At 40.3% G+C, this 23754-nt stretch overlaps 1 protein-coding gene across 3 annotated transcripts in view; it reads left to right on the top strand.

Moving 5' to 3' along the window:
* The window catches only part of NEMP2 (nuclear envelope integral membrane protein 2), a 400823-nt gene that overhangs the window by 115599 nt on the left and 261470 nt on the right, over positions 1-23754 (top strand). For 2 of the 3 annotated variants that reach the window (XM_073807478.1, XM_073807479.1), the window contains exon 3: positions 22510-22594. The exons of the other annotated variant lie outside the window; for it this stretch is intronic. The gene's annotated coding sequence lies outside the window, so the exon portion shown is untranslated. The remainder of the gene's footprint in view (positions 1-22509; positions 22595-23754) is intronic. 3 annotated transcript variants of the gene reach the window in all.

Below are 23754 nucleotides of genomic sequence, written 5' to 3' on the forward strand. Positions count from 1 at the left end.
TGCTTTCAGTTTTTCACCATTGAGAATGATGTTTGCTGTGGGTTTATCATATATGGCCTTTATTATGTTGAGGTAGTTTCCCTCTATGCCCACTTTCTGGAGAGTTTTTATCATAAATGGGTGTTGAATTTTGTCAAAAGCTTTTTCTGCATCTATTGAGATGATCATATGGTTTTTATTCTTTAGTTTGTTAACATGGTGTATCACATTGATTGATTTGCATATACTGAAGAATCCTTGCATCCCTGGGATAAATCCCACTTGATCATGGTGTATGATCATTTTAATGTGTTTGCTAGTATTTTGTTGAGATATTTTGCATCTATATTCATGGGTGCTATTGGTCTGTAATTTTCTTTCTTTTTAGTCTCTTTGTCTGGTTGTGGTATCAGGGTGATGGTGGCCTCATAGAATGAGTTTGGGAGTGTTCCTTCCTCTGCAACTTTTTGGAGGAGTTTGAGAAGGATGGGTATTAGCTCTTTTCTAAATGTTTGATAGAATTCACCTGTGAAACCATCTGGTCCTGGGCTTTTGTTTGTTGGAAGATTTTTCATCACAGTTTCAATTTCATTACTTGTGATTGGTCTGTTCATATTTTCTATTTCTTCCTGGTTCAGTCTTGGAAAGTTATACCTTTCTAAGTATTTGTCTGTTTCTTCCAGGTTTTCCATTTTATTGGCATAGGGTTGCTTGTAGTAGTCTCTTAGGATGCTTTGTATTTCTGTGGTGTCTGTTGTAACTTCTCTTTTATCATTTCTAATTTTATTGATTTGAGTTCTCTCCCTCTTTTTCTTGATGAGTCTCGCTAATGGTTTATCAGTTTTCTTTATCTTCTCAAAGAACCACCTTTTAGTTTTATTGATCTTTGCTATTGTTTTCTTTGTTTCCATTTCATTTATTTCTGCTCTGATCTTTATGATTTCTTTCCCTCTACTAACTTTGGGATTTGTTTGTTCTTCTTTCTCTAGTTCCTTTAGGTGTAAGGTTAGATTGTTTATTTGAGGTATTTGTTATTTCTTGAGGTAGGATGGTATTGCTATAATCTTCCCTCTTAGAACTCTTTTTGCTGCATCCCATAGGTTTTGGATCGTTGTGTGTTCACTGTCATTTGTCTCTAGGTATTTTTTGATTTCCTCTTTGATTTCTTCAGTGATCTCTTGGTTATTTAGTAACGTATTGCTTAGCCTCCATGTGTTTGTGTTTTTTACGTTTTTTTCCCTGTAATTGATTTCTAATCTCATAGCATTGTGGTCAGAAAAGATGCTTGATATGATTTCAGTTTTCTTAAATTTAACAAGGCTTGATTTGTGACCTAAGCTGTGATCTCTTCTGGAGAATGTTCCATGCACACTTGAGAGGAAAGTGTAATCTGCTGTTTTTGGATGGAATGTCCTATAAATATCAATTAAATATATCTGGTCTATTGCGTCATTTAAAGCTTGTGTTTCCTTATTAATTTTCTGTTTGGATGATCTGTCCATTGGTGTAAGTGAGGTGTTAAAGTCCCCCATTATTATTGTGTTACTGTCGATTTCCTCTTTTATAGCTGTTAGCAGTTGCCTTATGTATTGAGGTGCTCCTGTGTTGGGTGCATATCTATTTATAATTGTTACATCTTCTTCTTGGGTTGATCCCTTAATCATTATGTAGTGTCCTTCCTTGTCTCTTATAACATTCTTTATTTTAAAGTCTATTTTATCTGATATGAGTATTGCTACTCCAGCTTTCTTTTGATTTCCATTTGCATGGAATATCTTTTTCCATCCCATCACTTTTAGTCTGTATGTGTCCCTAGGTCTGAAGTGGTTCTCTTGTAGACAGCATATATATGGGTCTTGTTTTTGTATCCATTCAGCAAGCCTGGGTCTTTTGGTTGGAGCGTTTAATCCATTTACGTTTAAGGTAATTATCGATATGTGTGTTCCTGTGACCATTTTCTTAATTGTTTTGGGTTTGTTTTTGTAGGTCCTTTTCTTCTCTGTGTTTCCCACTTAGAGAAGTTCCTTTAGCATTTATTTTAGGGCTGTTTTGGTGGCGGTGAATTCTCTTAGCTTTGCTTGTCTGTAAAGCTTTTGATTTCTCCATTGAATCTGAATGAGATCCTTGCTGGGTAGAGTAATCTTGGTTGTAGGTTCTTCCCTTTCATCACTTTAAATATGGCATGCCACTCCCTTCTGGCTTGTTGAGTTTCTGCTGAGAAATCAGCTGTTAACCTTACGGGAGTTCCCTTGTATGTTATTTGTCTTTTTTCCCTTGCTGCTTTCAATAATTTTTCTTTTTCTTTAATTTTTGCCAGTTTGATTACTATGTGTCTCGGCGTATTTCTCCTTGGGTTTATCCTGTATGGGACTCTGCGCTTCCTGGACTTGGGTGGCTATTTCCTTTCCCATGTTAGGGAAGTTTTCAACTATGATCTCGTCAAATATTTTCTCAGGTCCTTTCTCTCTCTCTTCTCCTTCTGGGACCCCTAGAATGCAAATGTTGTTGTGTTTAATGTTGTCCTAGAGGTCTCTTAGGCTGTCTTCATTTCTTTTCATTCTTTTTTCTTTATTATGTTCCACAGCAGTGAATTCCACCATTCTGTCTTCCAGGTCACTTATCCGTTCTTCTGACTCAGTTATTCTGCTATTGATTCCTTCTAGTGTAGTTTTCACTTCAGTTATTGTATTGTTCATCTCTGTTTATTTGTTCTTTAATTCTTCTAGGTCTTTGTTAAACATTTCTTGCATTTTCTTGATCTTTGCCTCCATTCTTTTTCTGAGGTCCTGGATCATCTTCACTATCATTACTCTGAATTCTTTTTCTGGAAGGTTGCCTATCTCCACTTCATTTAGTTGTTTTTCTGGGGTTTTATCTTGTTCCTTCATCTGGTACATAGCCCTCTGCCTTTTCATCTTGTCTATCTTTCTGTGAATGTGGTTTTCATTCCACAGGCTGCAGAATTGTAGTTCTTCTTGCTTCTGCTGTCTGTCCTCTGGTGGATGAGGCTATCTAAGAGGCTTGTGCAAGTTTCCTGATGGGAAGGACTGATGGTGTGTAGAGCTGGCTGTTGCTCTGGTGGGCAGAACTCAGTAAAACTTTAACCCACCTGTGTTCTGGTGGGTGGGGCTGGGTTCCCTCCCTGTTGGTTGTTTGGCCTGAGGCAACCCAGCACTGGAGCCTACCCAGGCTCTTTGGTGGGGCTAATGACGGACTCTGGGAGGGCTCATGCCAAGGAGTACTTCCCAGATCTTCTGCTGCCAGTGTCCTTGTCCTCATGGTGAGACACAGCCACCCCCCGCTTCTGCAGGAGACCCTCCAACACTAGCAGGTAGGTCTGGTTCAGTCTCCTATTGGGCCACTGCTTCTTCCCCTGGGTCCCGATGCGCACACTACTTTGTGTGTGCCCTCCAAGAGTGGAGTCTCTGTTTCCCCCAGTCCTGTTGAAGTCCTGTAGTCAAATCCTGCTAGCCTTCAAAGACTGATTCTCTAGGAATTCCTCCTCCCATTGCTGGACCACCAGGTTGGGAAGCCTGACGTGGGGCTCAGAACCTTCACTCCAGTGGGTGGACTTCTGTGGTATAAGTGTTCTCCAGTTTATGGGTCATCCACCCAGCATTTATCGCATTTTATTTTATTGTGATTGTGCCCCTCCTACCATCTCATTGTGGCTTCTCCTTTGTCTTTGGATGTGGGGTATCTTTTTTGGTGAGTTCCAGTGTCTTCCTGTCGATGATTGTTCAGCAGTTAGTTTTGATTCCGGTGCTCTCACAAGAGGGAGTGAGAGCACGTCCTTCTACTCCGCCATCTTGAACCTGGTATCTAGGCTTTCTTTTGTCTAGTGGACAAACATGGGTTCTACTCTTAGCTTTTTTTTTTTTTGTCAACTAATTCCCTAATGACTTTTGGGCAAGTCATATCAGGCCTTTGGAGCTCATTTTTCTCACACAAAGTGAAGAGTTGGACCAAGTGTATGTCTTTTAATTGTAAACTTATTAGCAAAAGGTGACCCCCTCAATGGGGCCATTGGTGATCATTTGAACTTGCCTTCCTCTTTTCTCCCATTGCTTGTTGGGGTCGCTGTGAGACCTGTGTTAGGAATCTTTGTGAGATGATGATGAGTGACTTGTCTACAGATAGGGAGAAATTTATCTACATGCATGGATACCTCCAGAAAATGTTGAGATCATTTTAAGTCAATAACACATAAAGATAAAATGTTCAGTTGTGTCTTCATGGCCTAGCCTGGTAGCAGCACAACATTTCTCTTGGTTGGTCAGAGCTCAGATACCTTCAAGTACCCAATCCTAAAACCCCCAACTTTCCACACTTTGTAGGAGCCTTTGGGTCAGCATTTATGCGTAAGAAAAATGGAGATTTGAGAGTTAATTTGAAAGGACTTAACTGTAACATTTAAAAAAAAAAAATCAATGAGAACAGAATGTTGAAAGCAGGAATGTCAAGCTCTAGGCTGACTGTTTAAATGGCCCAGGCTTGGGATTTCCTGTGTCTCTGCCAAGGCGGAAACTTACAAAAATGACTCCATTTTCTCCTTTGTATTTTGAAGGGAAGGTGATAAATGTCCAGGGTCTCAAATCCTACTTTTCCCTAAAGTATGCAAGAATTGATGGATAGCTAATGAACACGGATTCTATGATATATTGAACACGAGTTGTCTTCAGTGATGGGAAGAAAATTCCTTAAGAGTTTTGGTTTTCTAGAATATAAAGGGAACATAATACAGAATGAAGAAAAAAGCTTCCGAAAAGTAAGAATGTCCCTCTACAAAGAGCACTGAAGTGAAAAGGAAACGGCAGTGAGAAAGGATGGGGGTGGAAGATGATTCAGCCAGAGGGGGCTGGGTGAGTACTGTGGGCTGGCCTGCCGAGGTGTGAAGTAGGCGGGCAGCTATGACTAGCATTGAATGGAAGATAATTAAGAACAAGTTGGTACCAGTAACTGCCAGGGAAGGGAAGAGAATATGTCTAGAAAAAGCAGCTTTTTATTTCAATGCTGAATTAAAACACCTACCCATTAGAGGCTTGAGAATTTCATTTTGAAATGAAAAAATATTTGCTGTAAACAGAATGCAGATGATTGTGAAATTGTACATGCTTGCTTCTAATGTTGTGATGGAAAAGTTTTAAAACGGCATAAGTGTGCTGTATACTTTCTTAGAAAGAAACATATATGTTAAAATATCAGTCATTTTTTCAAAGGAAAAGCATTGCTGTTCAAAGCCATTCATCACACAAGTTATCAAGTTTCAGTTTGGGATCAGCTACACATATATATTTCTGAATCTTTTTCAAGAGAAAGGACTGCAAATTTAGCTTCCATTGTCCTTTAAATAGATTTCTGGATCGAAGAGCATTATAATTAAACTGCACCAAGTGTCACTGCAGAGAAGCTTCTCAATTATGGGTCTGAGGTGGGTAAGAAATGCTATTTGATTGCTTGACAATCAAAATCAGAAGATGTTCAGATATGCACAACCCAGACTTACTGTAATTATATCAGATGGAGAAGTGGGAGGAATAGGTGTAGCCTTGAATTCAATAATCACTTGTTTATCTCTCTTTTGAAAAAAATTTTAAAGAAAAACTATTCATAAATACTCAAAATGCGTATTCACGAATAGTTTTTTTTTTTTTTTTTTTTGCGGTACGCGGGCCTCTCACTGTTGTGGCCTCTCCCGTTGCAGAGCACAGGCTCCGGACACACACGCTCAGCGGCCATGGCTCACGGGCCCAGCCGCTCCGCGGCATGTGGGATCTTCCCCGACTGGGGCACAAACCCACATCCCCTGCATTGGCAGGTGGACTCTCAACCACTGCGCCACCAGGGAAGGCCACGAATAGTTTTGTAAAAGAAAAGACATATTAGCGAGTAATCAGTCCTTTCAGTGTGTCCCAGAAATAGGTTGTGAAAAAAACGGACATGGATATCATCAAAGTACTCTCAAAGTTTTAAATCTAGTACATTTAACTCTCCAACAATTACTTTATTTCAAATATAATGTCAGAAAGGATATTCGTAAGAGCTCTGAAATCTACTTGTCACAGTATTTTGCGCTCTATTTCACCCAGCTCTTGGTTCTTCTGAAACTGTCCTTTCTCTTAAAATGTGAAGGAATGTGTAAGAGATGCTCTCAGGACACTGCTCAGACATTTCAGAACCATTTTTGCCTCTTAAAGAAGCCCAAAAGTTGCCTCTTAGAAAGAAGCTGAGAATTTAATACTGTACCAGCACCCTTACACAGTGTGTGACACCCTATTAGGTAGTACATACGAGAACAAACGTTAAACACCCGACTGGGAAATGTAGAAGCCTGAAAACTGTCAGGCTGAAAATGAAGACATAGTACATTTTTCATGATCCTTTCCCAAGTGAAAAACTAAAACCATAAATTTTCCATATAATACATATATGTGTAAACAAAATGATCCCATGTCCTTTGGATTGATCCTTTTTTTAACCTTTAACTAAAAATGGCTCTAGTTTCCATCTCACATAAAAGGGAAAGTCCAGTATCCTCCTACACCCCCCAGATTTCTGGGGGTTTTCCTTCTCCTGGGCATTTTTCATTCCAGATTCTCATTACTGGCTTTGTGTACCAGTTGACAATTTTTTTCCTAGATAAGGTAAGTGAAATGTTGGATTTATTCAAAGACTATTAAGCAGCTTAAGAATTGGGTTGAATGATTCTTTCTAAAAAGGGAGATTTCTAGACAGGTTTACACAACAGTATATGGTCCCATAGAGTGAAGCTTTAGATGACATAGAAAAACACTTTCATCTCAGTAAGGGGAAGACATTTCTGTGGGTCAGAGATTTCTCAAGATATTCTCTAGGGTTTAGGAATGCAGTAAGTCCCTCATCTCTGGCGTTATTCAAGTATTCACTGGCTTCATTAACTTGAAATCAACTCTCAGAAGCAGACCCTGAGATGAAGATTCACATACAAGTAGCTTATCTGGCAGGTGATCTCAGGAAAGACTGGTAGGAAATGAGGAAGTAAAACAAAAAAGGATGTTGGAAATAAAGGATATACTGTCACAGAAGAGTCCACTGTGATAAAAGGAACTCTAATTTCACTTGGGAATTCTGGTGGCCAGTGTAAAATACTCACCTTAGTTAATCCCCAACGAGCTGAGAGAGCTGGGGTATTTATACACGAATTTCCAACAGTGGTCGTTGAAAGCTACTCCAGGAGGGTATCATTCTCCTGCCACTTCCGGCCTGCCTGGCGGGAGGGGGGCAAAGCCGGCACTGGGGTTTCAAGAAATCCTACAGCAATTAAATGCTATGCTGGCAATTGAAAGCCAGACTGGCACATACTGAACTGGTAAGAGTGAAAGGATGTGGATCAGGGTCTCAGGAGTATCTATTATACTAGCTAAAAACTTGGGAAGGCTATTATAGAAGAGACTGCAATGTGACCACCCAAGGACTAAAGCAAGCCCAGATATATGTACTTACTGTTTTTTCAGTGTTTGTTTTTAAATTGAATTTGAGTGACTGTGGGTACTACCATGCTCTCTCCAATTTGCCTCAGGCCCCATCAGTCTCTCCTGGCTAGTTTCATACATTTACATTACTCATCTGCTCTTGGAGTTTGCCACCCCTGGAGGAAATTCAAGTCTAAGATGATAGGCAGGTGTGAAGGTCACTGCCAACTGTGAAAATCTGTGATGCTATGACTAGATGATCCCTTAAACTCTTTGTAGCAATGAAAGTCTATAATTTAAGTATATGCTATCTTTTAAATTATCTCTGCAAGGCCCTTGAGGGCAGTAGCATAGGCCTGTAAATGCTCTTGATTGATTAAAATGCAATTATGCATTTCTAAATGCTAATAAACAGAGATATTCATGTATAAATTCACTGTACCACTATTACCGTTTGCACCATAAAAGTGTAGCTTGAACCAGCACATCAGAATAGATTACAAAGAGAAAATGCTTGGTATTCAGCAGGTTTGATATAGGTTCTACAGTCATACTCCAGTGAATCTGTTAAGATGAGCATGAACATTGATGCTCACCCACTTAGCCTTGGCTCACAAGGAAAGATGACCTTGGCAGACAACATTAAAGCTTTTAAAAACTGGCTTTGCATTATGTTAAGTGCAAGAAGCCTGACACACAAGACTATATACTGTATGATTCCATTTATATGACATTCTGGAAAAGGCAAAACTATAAGGATAGAAGTTGTCAGTAGTTTCCTAGAGGTGGAGGTGTTGACTACAGAGGGGCAGGAGGGGACTTTGTGGGGTGACGGAAGGGTCCTATGTCTTCCTTGTGGTGTAGTTATCCTACTATACACATTTGCCAAACCTCATCAAACTGTACACCAAAAAAGGGTAAATTTTACTGTATTATATATTAAAACTCAATAAATCTGACATTTTAAAAGACTGGAAAAAAACCCTCCTAGGCCTCAGGCGAGCTCCTTACCTGCTGCTACAAGGGAAGGTTCCCAGCATCCTGGAAAAACAAGGGGAGGCTGGGTAGGACGTCTTCTGAAATGAGAAGAACATGTAGTTCCTGCTCCTAAGTTACCTCTTGTTTTTTAGCATTCAAAACGCTCTTTGCCTCTCAAATATGATAAAATAAGTCAGTGAATGAAATAAGACTCGTTCTGTTGTTGCTCTCAACTTTCTTCAACAGTCTCTGCCTTAGTCCTTTTACCTCCAGTGTTTTTCTCTAGGTCCTATTTCAGAATTCACATTTTATTATTTCGACATATTTGTTCTTTTACTTGTTTAAAGGAGATTTACAGAAGCTTTCTAATTTCCAGGTGAAATCCTAGGCTATAAGAACCGTAAGTCAGGAGGAGAGTTAACATGGTTTGACAGAGCCTGTAGGCCCCAAGATTCTACTTCAAAAACTGAAGGGCTTATCTTCTCTGTCAAATCCACTTCTCTTTTCTTAAATTCCCTATGCACAGCACATTCTTAAAGGACCTTGACCTAGATTCTCCCTTGGGTAAGCCTCTCTCTGGATGTGCTTACATCTGGGGCAGCTTCCAAAGGCACTAATCCGGGGAGCAGGCCTCAGGACAGAGTGGCAGGTGCCGTTTGCATTTCCCTTCGTGACAAGGGAGAGCACTCATTCTGCTCTATTGAAGGGGGTGGGGGTGATGCAGGATGATTATAAGAACCTGGGGCGGGTACCAAGTGCTCTAGGTCTCTGTTTCCCTGTAGCATCTGGCACATTCCTCAGCCTCACGTTAGCTATTTTGGTGATTGTCAATTATTTGACTGATTGACCTCCACTCTCTGTGCCAGAACTTCCCTCCTCTACTGCTCTTGAGTGAGACTCATACTCATCCCTCATAATCCTGCTCCTCATCTTAAACCTCCGGAACCAGCCCTCCCCTCCTGAACAGCCCTAAAGTCTACACTAGGCGTCCCTTCTTTGAGGTTCCCTAAGACCTTCTGCTTATACTTATCATAGCCTAACCATTCTGTATTTTAATTGTATCCTGACTTCCCCACCTTGTTCCCCACCACCTCTCCCCCTACACTAGGCTATGAGCCTATAGAAGGCAAAGATTTTTTTATTTCTGGTGTTTCTTTTTTTCCTATCTGGAACATTATAGATTCCTTATAAATGTTTGCCAGTGAATAAATAAGAATATACTCATGCTGGTTTTGGAAGTCTGCTTTATCAGGTGGAAATATCAACTACAAGTAAAAGAAAAGCTAGCTAACTTGTATTGGCTTGTATAAATAGACGTTTCTTTTTCTGGTGTAAAAAAATTTTTGGAGAAAAGCAGCTGCTGACTGTGGTTTAGAGGTGCAAGTGGTCAGGGTCAGGGGCTCTGTGATTCACTTGGTCTTTCCTTTATGATCACAAGATAGTTCTTTTTTTTTTTTTTTTTTTGCAGTACGCAGGCCTCTCACTGTTGTGGCCTCTCCCGTTGCGGAGCACAGGCTCCGGACGCGCAGGCTCAGCGGCCATGGCTCACGGGCCCAGCCGCTCCGTGGCATGTGGGACCTTCCTGGACTGGGGCACGAACCCATGTCCCCTGCACCGGCAGGTGGACTCTTAACCACTGCGCCACCTGGGAAGCCCTAAGTGCCCAACCTTTGAGATTAAGTGGAGAGAGGTTGCTTTCGTTTTCTATTGCTGCGTAACAAATTACCACAAACATAGCAACTTAACACCAATTTATCTTGCAACTTCTGTATGTCAGGAGTCTGGTCACTGGTTAACTGAGTTTTCTGCTCGAGAAATCACCAGGCTGCAATCAAGGTATCAACTGGGACTGCATGTCATCTGAGGCTTAGGGTCCTCTTTCAAGCTCCCTGGTTGTTGGTAGAATGCATTTCCTAGGGCTGAGGTCTTCAGCTTCTGGAGGCTGCTCCAAGGCAGTTCACAACATGGCTGTTTGCTTTCCTCTAAGAGGCCAACAGGAAATTGTCTCTCTTTTGAAAGATTCATCTGATTATGTCAGACCCACACAGGATAATCTCCCTTTGATTGACTCAAAGCCAACTTATTAGTAACCTAATCATGGGGGCAATATCTCTTGATTCTGCCCTTACTCCAAGGGAGGGGATTATACAGGGCCTGTATATCAGGAGGCCATCTGAGAAGTCTGCCTTCCACAGGAGTGATGTCAACTGTGCCTTTCTCTTTCATCTGGAAAGCAATGGCTTCCCAGAATTCCCTTTAATAGAGTTCTGCTTACATCTCATTGGTTAGAGCTATATCACATGGCCACTTCTAGCTGTAAGAAAGGCTGGCAAAGAGGATATCTGGCTCTTCCAACTTCTATAGAGAAGGCAAGGAAAGGAGAGGGGATGGAAATGGGTATTGGATTAGTCTATTAATAGACAAAATCACCCCGTCAGATCTCCTAGAGACCTTAATTATACAATGTTAGATCTAGAAAACTAGAATCTTCAGAAACTAAAGGTCATTCAGTACAACTTTCTATTGATATTTTCTAGGTAATGAAGCCAAGGTCCCGAGAACTCATGCGACTTCCTTGAAGTCATGTATTATTTCCTTTGAAGCACCAACCAAAATTAAGTAACCCTAGCATATTCAGCTTCTTCAGGAGTTTAGTTTATCAAATCTCCAGGGAAAAAGTTATACAAATTAACTGATGATGGAATAATCTCTCTTGAAATCAATCACTGAGCCACTTTCCTGTCACATAAAACTGGTTTCTGTATTCTAATCATGATTTGTGGAGCAACCAGCTTGGACAGGAGGGATGGCTGGTAAAGTGTAGACGTGGAGGATAAGTCTGCATGAATTCAGAGAAAGAAGACATATTCCTGGCCTGGGAAGTCAGGGAAAACATCAAAGAAGACTAGCATTTGAGATGGGCCTTAAAGGACAGGTAAAGTATAGCATGGGGAGATCAGAGGAGGGTATTCCAGGTAGAGAGAAACATAGAAACAGGAATATATGTGTTAAACTACAAAATGTGCAAGGAGAAAAGAGATCAACTTCATTTGACCAGGCTAGCTTCAGACAAATCTATAAAAGGCTGATTTATTAGCCTAGGAAAGAGGTAATGCTGACTTGAACTTGGAGGGTGACAGTGGGAATGAAAAGGATTGACAGTGGAATGGAAGGAGAGTTGTATGCAGTGATTGGACAGGACTTTTCATTGAGTCTGTAAGTAGAGTGTAGAAAGTGAGTCTTGTTGATCTCCCAGTCCCATGGCCAGTGCCTGCATATACTAAGTACTCAATAAATGCTTTGAGTTGAATTTATGAATGATTTGGGACAGAAGATAAAGGAAAGGATGGTATCAAGGACCATTTGAAGCTGGGTTGGAGGTTGGGAGGAGGTACAGGATTGAAAAGGGTTTGGAATTCAGTTTTAGACATGTTGAGCTCCAGGTGCCTCCTGAAACCCAGGGGTGGCACCCAGGGGTGCCTCTCTGATGTCTAGAGAGACACCCAAGAAGCAGATGTGTCTGGTTGTGTATACTGCAGTTTGCAGCTATGAGCACAGAAAAAGAAAGCAGTGGAAAACTTTGGTGGAATACCTACATTGAAGAGGGAAGAAGATAAGCCAGAACACGAGAATAAGGAGCTGCGGAACTGACTGGAGGAAAAAGATTGTGGCTCCAAGAAGACAAGGGGTAAAGGTATTTAAAGATGGTAGCCAACAGTTTCTGAACAAGGAGTTTTCAGAGAGAATGGAGAGAGAAACAGCAAGAGTTTTAGGAATGAGCAGGGAGGAAAAGAGGACAGCTAGTATAACGCACTTTCAGAAGTTTAATGATAAGAGGAAAATCAGAGATGACAGAGTCAGGGGAAGGTGGTTTGGTTTATTTGCATTGTATAATGAGAGTGACTTAGACAGAGCTTCTGTCTGGGGGAATGTATTAGAGGAAAAGGGGAGGGTGAGTATAAGGGAGATCATGCTAAGAGGGGAGTCATAGCATCTGGAGGGTGCTGAAGGCTGGATTGAGAGAGGAATTGTCTTTTGAAGCATGAGGAAGAAAAGAGGTGAGAAAAGGAAAGGAAGGCTTTCTCCATTGACCACCGTGTTACCTCCCTGAATCTCAGTCTCCTCATCCGTAAAGTCAAGTCGTTGGCCTAGGTGGACACAGAGTATGACAAACTATAGTTTTTTGCTCTAGACATTTTATTTGGGATTCTCTCCCCTCCCGTGCTGTCTTCAACCAGTCATTGCCAATAATGGTGATAATAGCAACAATTGCAGACACTATTTATTGCATGCCTCAAAGATCAGATCCAGTTAGGGTAAATTCTGAAAAGCTACCTGGTGAAGAAATCATTTGACTGTAACTTGAAGGATGGCATGGATATGTATGTAGGTATTTTAAATGTCTTAGTACATATTATCTAAAATCTTACAGGTAATGCAGTATAATGTTTATTTTATTGTTTCTTCTATTTCTTTCCTGAGTTTAATCAACTCTCATTTTATTTCTTCCTAGTTTTGTGTGTGTGTGTGTGTGTGTGTGTGACCATTTCTGTACTTAGCTTTTGAATTTGTCATTCAAAGTGTTTTTCATTATTCTCAAAAGCTTGTTTGAGGATATATAATTCAGTTTAGAGAGTTGTGTTACAGTTAGGGAGTTTTCTTCTATTGTACTCTGCCATTATTGGGGGCAGAAATTTGTATCCGTTGAACTGGATTCTTTCCTATTTCAGTAATTAAATGGAGACTAATCTGCATTTCTGGACAGAGCTGGAGGTTTGGGGTTGTAGGATTCCTAGATCAAGAGTGCCCTCTTCTGTCAGTGTAGCAAAGTATGATTTCTCTTTTATTTTTAAAATTTTATTTGTTTGTTTGTATGGTTTTTTCTTGTGGAAAAGAAATAATAGGGGTAGGGATTGGGTTTACCTCCATTTTGGAGGGAGAGAGGGTCTGACAGGTTCCTTAGTTCCCCCCTCAAGTTTCCCCCCCCCCACCCTTCATGATTTCCAGAGGAACCCTCTAGACCCTTTTCCTTTGGACCCTTTTCACTTGGAAGCTTTATTTTTCCAAGACTGTCTCCTTGCACCCTGCACACACAGTTAAGTGCCTTCCATGTAGTAAGTGCTCTACTTAGATGCAGACTTTCTCTTTCTGGTAGTTTTAAATCAATCCTAAGTCCACCACCATGGTTTTTCCCAAACTGACTTTGTTTACCTGAGAGGATTCATCAGCAGTATGGAAGGCAGCTTTCTGGGATTCAATGTTTGTTTTTCTATTTACAGTTAATTTGAACTTTGGACATTCTCTGTTTTCTCGTTATGCTGAAGACATGGGTTTTATGTCATTTTATTTGATCTCTTGTTCTCTGTGTGTGTGATTGTGTGTTTTCACAGGGGAGGGCAGTATGTCGGGAGATTTAGATTTACGCCGCCACCATTATCTTGGCTACCTAGAATTCCTCCACAATGTTCGCTGTAAGTCTCTCTAATTTGCCAGCAAAATACATAGGAGTCCACTGACTCAGATTATCTCATTGAGCTTTGTAAGCTTTTATCAATTAAGAATTAAATTGGGCTGCTGGTTAAGAGACCCAGAAAACAGTGGTTTAAACTAAACAGGGTTTTTTTTTGTGTGAAACAAGAGGTAGGTGGTAGTGGGCCTTGGTTGAGCAGCACAGTGATGTCAGTGTTGATATCTCTGTGGCATCTTAACCTTTCCCTCATGGTTGCCATAGTTATGAGGGCTACTACACCTTCATCATACATCTAGAAGCCAGCTGGGAAGAGGCAGAGTGCAAAGGGCAAAAGGCATTTGTCAACTATCAACTCCATTTTAAAGATCTTTCCTGAAAGCCCCATGCAAAAATTTTTCCTTATGCCTGATTGTCCAGAGCTGGGCTAATGACAATCTCTAGCTGAAAGGAGAATGGGAAATGTAGGGTGCTGTATTTTTTTGGTTTTTGTTTTGTTTTGTTTTTCCTAAGCACATTATTGCCCACAACAAAATTGCGGAAGTAAGGGACGTGAGGGGGATATTGGGTAGGCAATTAGCAATTCTCCTATACAGCTCCCAAATTCCAGAGTCAGAGAGTTGCTGATCTCCCACCATTGACTCAGAGACAATTACTAGACTGATGATTACTGACCATCTTTGAGAGGTCCTGGGAGACGCCTATGTCAGGAAAAGGAAGAGAACGACAGAGGGACTAACCAGCTATGAAAAGGGCCAAAATAAAGCAACACTAAACCTCAGTCCCAGGCTGATTGACCCTTACCTCAGGAGGGAGCAAAAAAGAACCCAATAAGCAATTATTTTTTTAAAAAAGCACATTAAGGTATATCCCAGTTTGTAAACAAGGACACAGTTCTTTTCTCTTTTCTCCACTCTTTCTCTTAATGGAAGTAATTCTATAATGAAATTAGTTCTTTAGGAGGTAAAGCCTAGTGGAGGGTCATCTGCTGCCAGTGAGGAAAGATCTAATGGGCTAAATTTATTTCCAAAATGACACTCCTGGGAACTCCCATATATGATGCCCTCATAGATACATATCTCCAGATAATCCATTTAAATTATCCATTTGAATTTGCTGAAATACGTACACCTTTGTGTACATATTGGCTACTTTTGTAAGTATACCAATCCTCTGTGTATCCCAAGATTCGTTTGAATCCTAAATGAGCCTTAAGGTTCATTTAAATGTATACAAAACCAGATACTGAAAAAATCTCCATACCCAAAGACAAACATCCAAGTTTATAAACACACTCATTTATTTACTCCAGCAGACAGAATCTTGCCTTATAATGACTACATTTTGATCCACAGCAAAATCTTAGGAGATGTGAACTTCTGGTTCTACCACTAGCTAACTGCTGTTTGGTGCAATCCAAACAGAATTGTTATCTTCTCTGAACATTGTTACCTCATCTTTAGAAGAATAGAATTGGTATGAGTGTTTCCTCAAAGTTCTAAGAGCCTATGATTTTAGAGATTCTTTTATTCAATTAGCATTTGCTCAATGTCTTCTATGTGCTAGGCACTATTTTATGCACTATGGGCACGTTATAGTCTAGTAATTGCGGTGGAGGATTTCAAGTCAATTAAAAGGAGAGGGTAAAAAAGTACCTAGGAATATTAACCGAAAAGGTGAAAGACTTATACACTGAAAACTACAAAACATTGCTGAAAGAAATTAAAGACCTAAATAAATGAAAAGACATCCCATGTTCATGGGTGGCAAGACTCAATGTTGTGAGGATGGCAGTCATACTCAAAGCAATCTACAGATTCAACAAAATCTCTATCAAAACTCCAATGGCCCTTTTTGCAGAACTGGAAAAGCCAGTCTTAAATTTCATATAGAATTACAAGGGGCCCTGAAGAACCAAAACAATTTTAAAAAGAACAAAGACCCACATTTTCTGATCTCAAAACTTACTACAAGCCCACAGTAATCAAAACAGTGTGATTCTGGCATAAAGATAGACAAAAAAATCAACAAATAGGATTGATAGTTCAGAAATAAACCCATACATCTACAGTCAGTATTTGACAAGGGTGCCAAGTCCATTTAATGGGAAAAGAGCAGTCTCTTCAGTAAATAGTTCTGGGATAGTTCCACATGCAAAAGAATGAAGTTGGACCCCTACCTCACACAATATACAAAAATTAACTCAAAGTGAATCAGTGACCTAAATATAAGCGCTGAAAACATAAATATCTTGCGAGAAAACATAGTAGAATATCTTCATGACCTTGGATATGGCAATAGATTCTTAGATATGACACCAAAAACATGAGCAACAAAAGAAAAAATAGATAAATAGGATTTCATCAAAATTAAAAACTTTTGTGCCTCAAAGGACATTATCAAGAAAGTGAGAAGTCAGCCTAAAGACTGGGAGAATATATTTGCAAATCATATATATGATAAAGAATTAATATCCGGAATATATAAAGAATTCCTCTAACTCAAAAACAAACAGCCCAATTAAAAACTGGGCAAAGGACTTGAATAGACATTTCTCCAGAGATATACAGATGGCCAATAGGCACATAAAAAGATGCTCAACATCACTAATCATTAAAGAAATGCAAGTCTAAATCACAATGAGATACCACCTCAAGCCCGTTAGCGTGGTTATTATCGAAGAAGAAGAAGAAGGAGGTGGGGGGAGGCGGTGGGGAGTAAGGAGGAGGGGGAGGAAGAGGAGGAAAATAACAAATGTTGGCAAGGATGTAGAGAAATTAGATCCCTCATCCATTACTGATGGTAATGTAAAATGGTGCAGCCAATGAGGAAACAGTTTGGTGGTTCTTCAGAAAGCTAAACATAAAATTACTATATGACCTAGCAAATTCAACTCATAGTTATATACCCAAAAGAATTAAAAACAGGAACTTGAACAGATACTCGTATGCAAATGCTAATTTCAGAATTATTCACAATAGCCAAAAGGTAGAAACAACCCAAGTGTCCATTACAAATGAACAGAAATAAAATGTGGTATATACATGTAATGGAATATTATTCAGCCACATAAAGGAATAAAGTTCTGATATATGCTCCAACAAGGATGAACCTTGAAAACCTTATGCTAAGTGAAATAAGCCAGACATAAGAAGGACAATTATTATATGATTCCACTTATATGAAATATCTAGAATAGGCAAATTCATAGAGATAGAAAGTAGATTAGAGGGTACCAGGGGTTGAGAGAAGGGGAACAGGGAGTTACTGCTTAATGAATACAGAGTTTCATTTTGGGTGATGAAAAATTTTGGAAACAGATAGTGGTGATTGTTTGTCCAACATTGTGAATGTAATTAATGCCACTGAATTATACACTTAAAATTGGTTAAAATGGTAAATTTTATGTTGCATGTATTTTACCACAATAAAAATAAAAATTTTAAAAACCCAGGAGGATAGAACTGCTAGATAGGGAAATTTGGAGGCAGATGGTCATACTTTATAGGAAGCTATTGGCAGCGCCTTAAGGCACACATACAGATGAATACAGATGTGAACTTAAACATACATAAACATAACCCAGGTACCTAAACACAGATACCCAGATAAACACATGAGCTTATACCTCTTGGTATGCACATACCTACAAACATACAGTTTGCACTTTTATATACAGACGGTTGATTTAAACCATCATCAGGATTTAACCTTCTGCTCAGTAGAGGTGCACACACATACACATTATGTCATGAAACAATATAGCCACACATGTTAACCAAAGAACCTGTTCAACTAAAGAAAATCATGTTCTAGAGATGAAAGGAAACAAATGCCTACACATACAGAAAGATATTCCACAGAATACCCTGATGCATGATGTAACAGTAAAAGGGTTCAAGGGCATGTAAATGGGTTCACTGATTGGTAGGTGGGAGAAACAGGGTAGTAAGCAAAAAGCTAAGTGTTGTATGGAAGGGAGGATGACTGATATGGGTGAGTAGGAAAATGAGTGGGGATCATAAGAAAGCATTATGCAGCTTCTTTTCAAAGAGATTCAAGACAATAAGCTTGAGTTGCCAAATTTTACTCTTTTATTTCTTACTATCCCATCTCTGGTTATCAGAGAACAAGCTGTACACTTACTTACCTTTATAATTGCACTAGTCCCTTCAACTGGTCCCAACAACATTCCAGGAGAGCTCTCAGGTGAAATCAGTGAGCTGCTTAGTATTCTTTCTGCCCAGTACAGTAGACCCTCCTCACACATTGTCTGAGCTCAGCAGTGGAAAATCGCCATGCCCATTGGCAGCCAGTCAGGGACCCAGAGTGAGGAGGGACTATCCAGACTGACCAAGGTCTTTTTAATGATGGTCCAGCTGAGGAAGTGAGATGCTGGGAATGGTGAGTCAGGAGCGAATGATCAGCATTTACAGCTGGTGCTCAAAGGGAGTAGCCAATAAGGGGAGACAGACAAGATCCTCCAGAGCAGTAACATTGAGGTATAAGCGCAAGGCCTCCCCCAGAACACACCTTTTATGTTGATCCTGTTGTCCTTTGTGGTAGCAAAAGCTATACCTTAGAAAGGAAGTTACTTATGGCAATACTAGCTAGAGTCTTGCAGAAAATCATGAAGGAGGCAAAGGGTCCTGCCACTAGTCTGTTTCCCGGCCTTTTCACCTCAGCACTGACACTTTATTTCCTTACCCCTCAGGGAATAATTCCCTTCTACCTCCTATTAAAATCCTGAGTGATTATGATAATTAACATCTTATCCTTCTCTGTTAGGAAAGAGATTTCTTAACTCACTGCTAAGCAGTAAAATCAGAATGAGTTACATACAATTATCAGTATTTCCTCTTTTTCAACCTGCTTCCGAAAACCAAAAAACAGCCTAGGCTAGTATAGGCTAATTATAATTATAATTCAGCAAACGAAGTGACATCTTGGTGTGTTCTGCTTTTTTTTTCTGAGTTTCATAATTTTTGGAAGAGAGTATACTGATTGAATAAAAGTTGGTCTTTAATAGAAAAGCAAGACTGGCTTTGATTTTTGAGTGTAGGTGTTATCTTTTTTAAAAGTATACTACTTTGAATTAATTTTTAAATGAATATAGCTGCTATAATTTTAACAGATATTAATCAAATTTGGGATGTGTGTTTGTTTGTGTAAGTGACAGAGATATATGATTTTGCTGAGTGAAGTCTACAGGTCATAAAATCACTATTCTTAATACTGAAAGCAATTAAAAATGTTTTCATCATTGGGCTGTTATAAATCCATATTACATTATTTGAACTGTAAAGGATGTTGATTCTTGGATAAAATTATCATGTTCTGGCTCTTCACTTACTTTGAATTCAATTGTGGTGGAATTTCTTTGAAAATAATTTAACTTTTGTAAGCATGCATGCATGGATAACTCCAAAAATGACTATGAACTTGAAAAGCTGAACCTCTTCTGACAGCAGCTTGACTTATTCTGAAATGAATTAAGTAAGAGAAATATCAGAAGCATGTGCTCTCTTTTAGGTGTAACAAACTGGAGACAAATATTCTTGACTTGTGCCATTTGAGAAACGATTCTTCGTATCTTTGCATATAACTCACATGCCTACACAAAATATCACAAGCCAGCTGCCTCTGCAGGTTTCCTACTCAGAGGAAAGAAAGCAGACCATTGTCAGGGTGAGGGAGGTGAGGAATGAAGAGCAGCAGCTATGTATGGACTCCACAGTTAGCTTAAGCCAGGCGCTGAGACGAGGGCCTACCGGGAACTTGGGTCCCCCCACCTCCCCACCACCCCCACCATGATGTCTGGGGCTCCTTCAGGTGCTCAGGCAAGGGGGCTGTCTGGAAGACAGAGCCAGTGTGGGTAGCCAGGTGGTATTTTGTTTTGTTTTTTCTTTGAGATGCCTATGGATTAAAACTCTGTGTTTTTGCTTTGAACATTAGGGGTTTACGTTTTTTGCTTTAAAATAAAAAAATAAATTTCTTTTTTTAGAAAAATATCACTTGTTTACATAGAAAAATTTTAAAACACAGGTAAATAAAAAATAGTATATGTAGGGCTTCCCAGGTGGTGCAGTGGTTGAGAGTCTGCCTGCCGGTGCAGGGGACACGGGTTCGTGCCCCGGTCCGGGAAGATCCCACATGCCGCAGAGTGGCTGGGCCCGTGAGCCATGGCCACTGTGCCTGCGCGTCCAGAGCCTGTGCTCCGCAACGGGAGAGGCCACAACAGTAAGAGGCCCGCGTACCACAAAAAAAAAAAAAGTGTATGTGAAATATCAGTTTACAAACCTTCCATGTCTAGAATATTCCCATTTTGATTTGATATATATTATGTATATAATCTTTCTTAAAATAAAAATGGGAATATTCCAGACATAGAGATTTGTAAACTGATGTTTTTACTTAATGTATAAGGAACATTGTTCAGCATTACTGAATAGACATCCATGGCATTGTTCACGACCATATGATATTTTATTAGAAGTAACATTATTATTATTATTATTATTTTTGGCTGCGTTGGGTCTTCGTTGCCGCGCATGTGCTTTCTCTAGTTGTAGGGGGCTACTCTTCACCGCAGTGCGCAGGCTTATCATTGCCGTGGCTTCTCTTGTTGCAGAGCACGGGCTCTAGGCACACAGGCTCAGTGGTTGTGGCTCACGGGCTCTAGAGCACAGGCTCAGTAGTTGTGGCTCACGGGCTTAGTTGCTCCACGGCATGTGGGATCTTCCCGGACCAGGGATCGAACTCGTGTCCCCTGCATTAGCAGGCGGATTCTTAACCACTGTGTCACCAGGGAAGCCCTAGAAGTAACATTATTAATTTACCTTCAGTTGCTGGACGTGTATCTCACGAAAGTGTTTCCCCATTATTAGCAATACAATGATAAATATACTTGTACATGCATCTGTTTATATTACCTGTTTATTTCCTTAGGATAAAATTCTAAAAGTAGAATTGTTGGCTATTTTTGATTTTTGATTCATATAGACAAATTTCCCTTCAGTAAAGTTCTTTCAATTTACATTCCAACCAGATGAGTGGCATCATGTTCATTTCTGTATACTCTCAAGAAAGTGGGGTATTCTTTTTTTTTTTTTTTTTTTTTTGCAGTACACGGGCCTCTCACCGTTGTGGCCTCTCCCGTTGCGGAGCACAGGCTCCTGACGTGCAGGCTCAGCGGCCGTGGCTCACGGGCCCAGCCGCTCTGCGGCATGTGGGATCTTCCCGGACCGGGGCACAAACCCGTGTCCCCTGCATCGGCAGGCGGACTCTCAACCACTGCGCCACCAGGGAAGCCCAAAGTGGGGTATTCTTAGAATCTCATTTTAAAAGAAAATAAAAGGAAGAACTTGCACAGGAGCAATATATAAGTATAAATGAAGGAAATAAGAACAAGGTAATAGAAATAATGCTCTTTTCCTCAGACATATCCAACTCTGTTTAGATTCCTCTTTTATTTACTTATTTACTTAGCTCATGTTAGGGACATTGTGGTAGTAGAGACAGTCACCAAACCTGTTTTCTTTTCCTCCTGTGCACACAGCTGGACTACATTTCCCAGGAACCCTTTCGGGGAAGTGTGATCATGAGTTCCAGCCAACAGAATATGGGTGGAAATGATACATGCTGTTTCCAAGCCTGGCCCCTGATCCTCCCAGCTGTTCTCTTCCTTTGTCTGTCTGAGGCAGGGGAACCTGCAGAGGACTCTAAAACCCTGGAAGACGTCAGTCTCAGGAAGGAGGAGCCCAGTTCCCTGAATCGCCTTGTGGAAGGCCACTCATCAAATATGTACACAGAACTGTCACATAAGCAATTAATAAATTGTATTGTCTTAACCAGTGAGATTATAGAAAAACTATAAAATTCAAGTATACAAAAGAAAAAAAGTACCCAGAATTCCAAAGACCAGCGATAACTAATTGTTACAGAAATTAGTCTACCCTGACAAATCCAAGCCTGTTGCTGCTTTTAGTCAACCCAAATTGGAACTAGTGGTTAATCATCTTCCTCCTTCTCGAATACCTGTTATGGAAAATAAAAATCTATTATATATACAGTAATTATCTTATGTATAAAAAACTGTTTATGTGTAAGGTATACTATATTCTTCTTTACATTCTTTTCACACTCAAATATTCATGTCAAAGGAGTAAAAAATTGACATAAGTAAATAATATCACTTATCTGATTTTGGATGATGTCAGCCTGTGTCAAAGATGCATACTTAGGGGCTTCCCTGGTGGCGCAGTGGTTGAGAGTCCACCTGCCGATGCAGGGGACATGGGTTCGTGCCCTGGTCCGGGGGGATCCCACATGCCACGGAGCGGCTGGGCCCGTGAGCCATGGCCGCTGAGCCTGTGCTCCGCAACGGGAGAGACCACAGCAGTGGGAGGCCCACGTACCCAAAAAAAAAAAAAAAAAAGCATACTTAGGTTTAAGGGAGGGACAGCTTTAACTAATCCTTCCGTCTGTTCCCCAAATTCCTCAGCTTTGAAGTTAGGAAGACCATGTGATTAGCTGTGGCCAATGAAATGTGAGCAGAAGCCGCAGGTGGTCCTTCTGGGCAGAGGTAGTGAAAAACCCATCTGAGATTCTCCTCTCTCTCTATCCCTGCTGCAGTGACCAAGGAGCTGTTGTAGCCACAGGATGGCAGAAACTCCATCAACATGGTCCTTGAATAAGATGGCCTCCCCATCTGTAATGGGTATGTAGCAAGAGCAAGAATTAAACCTTTCTTGTGTTAAGCCACTGGGATTTCAGATTAATTGGGTAACTGCAACATTAGCCTATCTTGTCCTGACTTACACAAGGCTCACACATTCTATGTATCTTGTTCATCCTCCACATCAAAAATTCCAAACGTCGTGGAGGCTCAAAGCCACCACTAATCATTCTCAGACTGGTTACATGGGATTTGACTTCCTAGCTATAAAGGTAAAGAATCAGGACTTTAGAGGAGAGACAGGTGAGAGCTCCCTTCTTGTGAGTGCAGGAGTGATATTAATGTGAATAAGAGGCAGATATAGTTTTGGATATTTCCAGGCCTAAAGTAACTTATGAAAAAAATGTATATTATGCTTACAGTATGTGAGAACCAATAATGGTATATGGACATATTGCTCTGCTAGGCAAGTACATTGTATCACTTACTGTCCACCAGTTAATCATGAAAAGCAATGTATGGCAAGGAGTGGAGAAGTTAGTTTACAAAAAGGGAATGTGAGATGAAGCACAGACCCTTTATACTCCTTCTGTATCTAATGGCTTTAAATGAATTCTCCTTAACTCATTGAATGATGCTTTTCTCTTGTATCTGAATTTTTTATAATGAGCGTGTATTTTTTAAAATATATTTTTAAATTTATTTATTTTTATTTATTATTTATTTTTGGCTGTGTTGGGTCTTTGTTGCTGCACGTGGGCTTTCTCTAGTTGCGGCGAGCGGGAGCTACTCTTTACTGAGGCACGTGTGCTTCTCACTGCGGTGGCTTCTCTTGTGGAGCATGGGCTCTAGGCGCGCAAGCTTCAGTAGTTGTGGCACGTGGGCTCAGTGGTTATGACTTGCGGGTTCTAGAGCACAGGCTCAGTAGTTGTGGCTCACGGGAGGCTTAGTTGCTCCATGGCACGTGGGACCTTCCCGGACCAGGGATCGAACCCATAGTTCGAATAATAGGAAGTCCCTATTATTTTTATAATTAGAAAAAGGTATTTCTATTTTGGAAAAAAAAAAATCACTGTTGGTGAATGAAGAATTAATAATTGTTTCCGGGGCTTCCCTGGTGGTACAGTGGTTAAGAATCTGCCTGCCAATGCAGGGGACACAGGTTCGATCCCTGGCCCGGGAAGATCCCACATGCCGGAGCA

Source organism: Tursiops truncatus, chromosome 7 (assembly GCF_011762595.2).
Source record: "Tursiops truncatus isolate mTurTru1 chromosome 7, mTurTru1.mat.Y, whole genome shotgun sequence".
Taxonomy (NCBI): Eukaryota; Metazoa; Chordata; class Mammalia; order Artiodactyla; family Delphinidae; genus Tursiops; species Tursiops truncatus.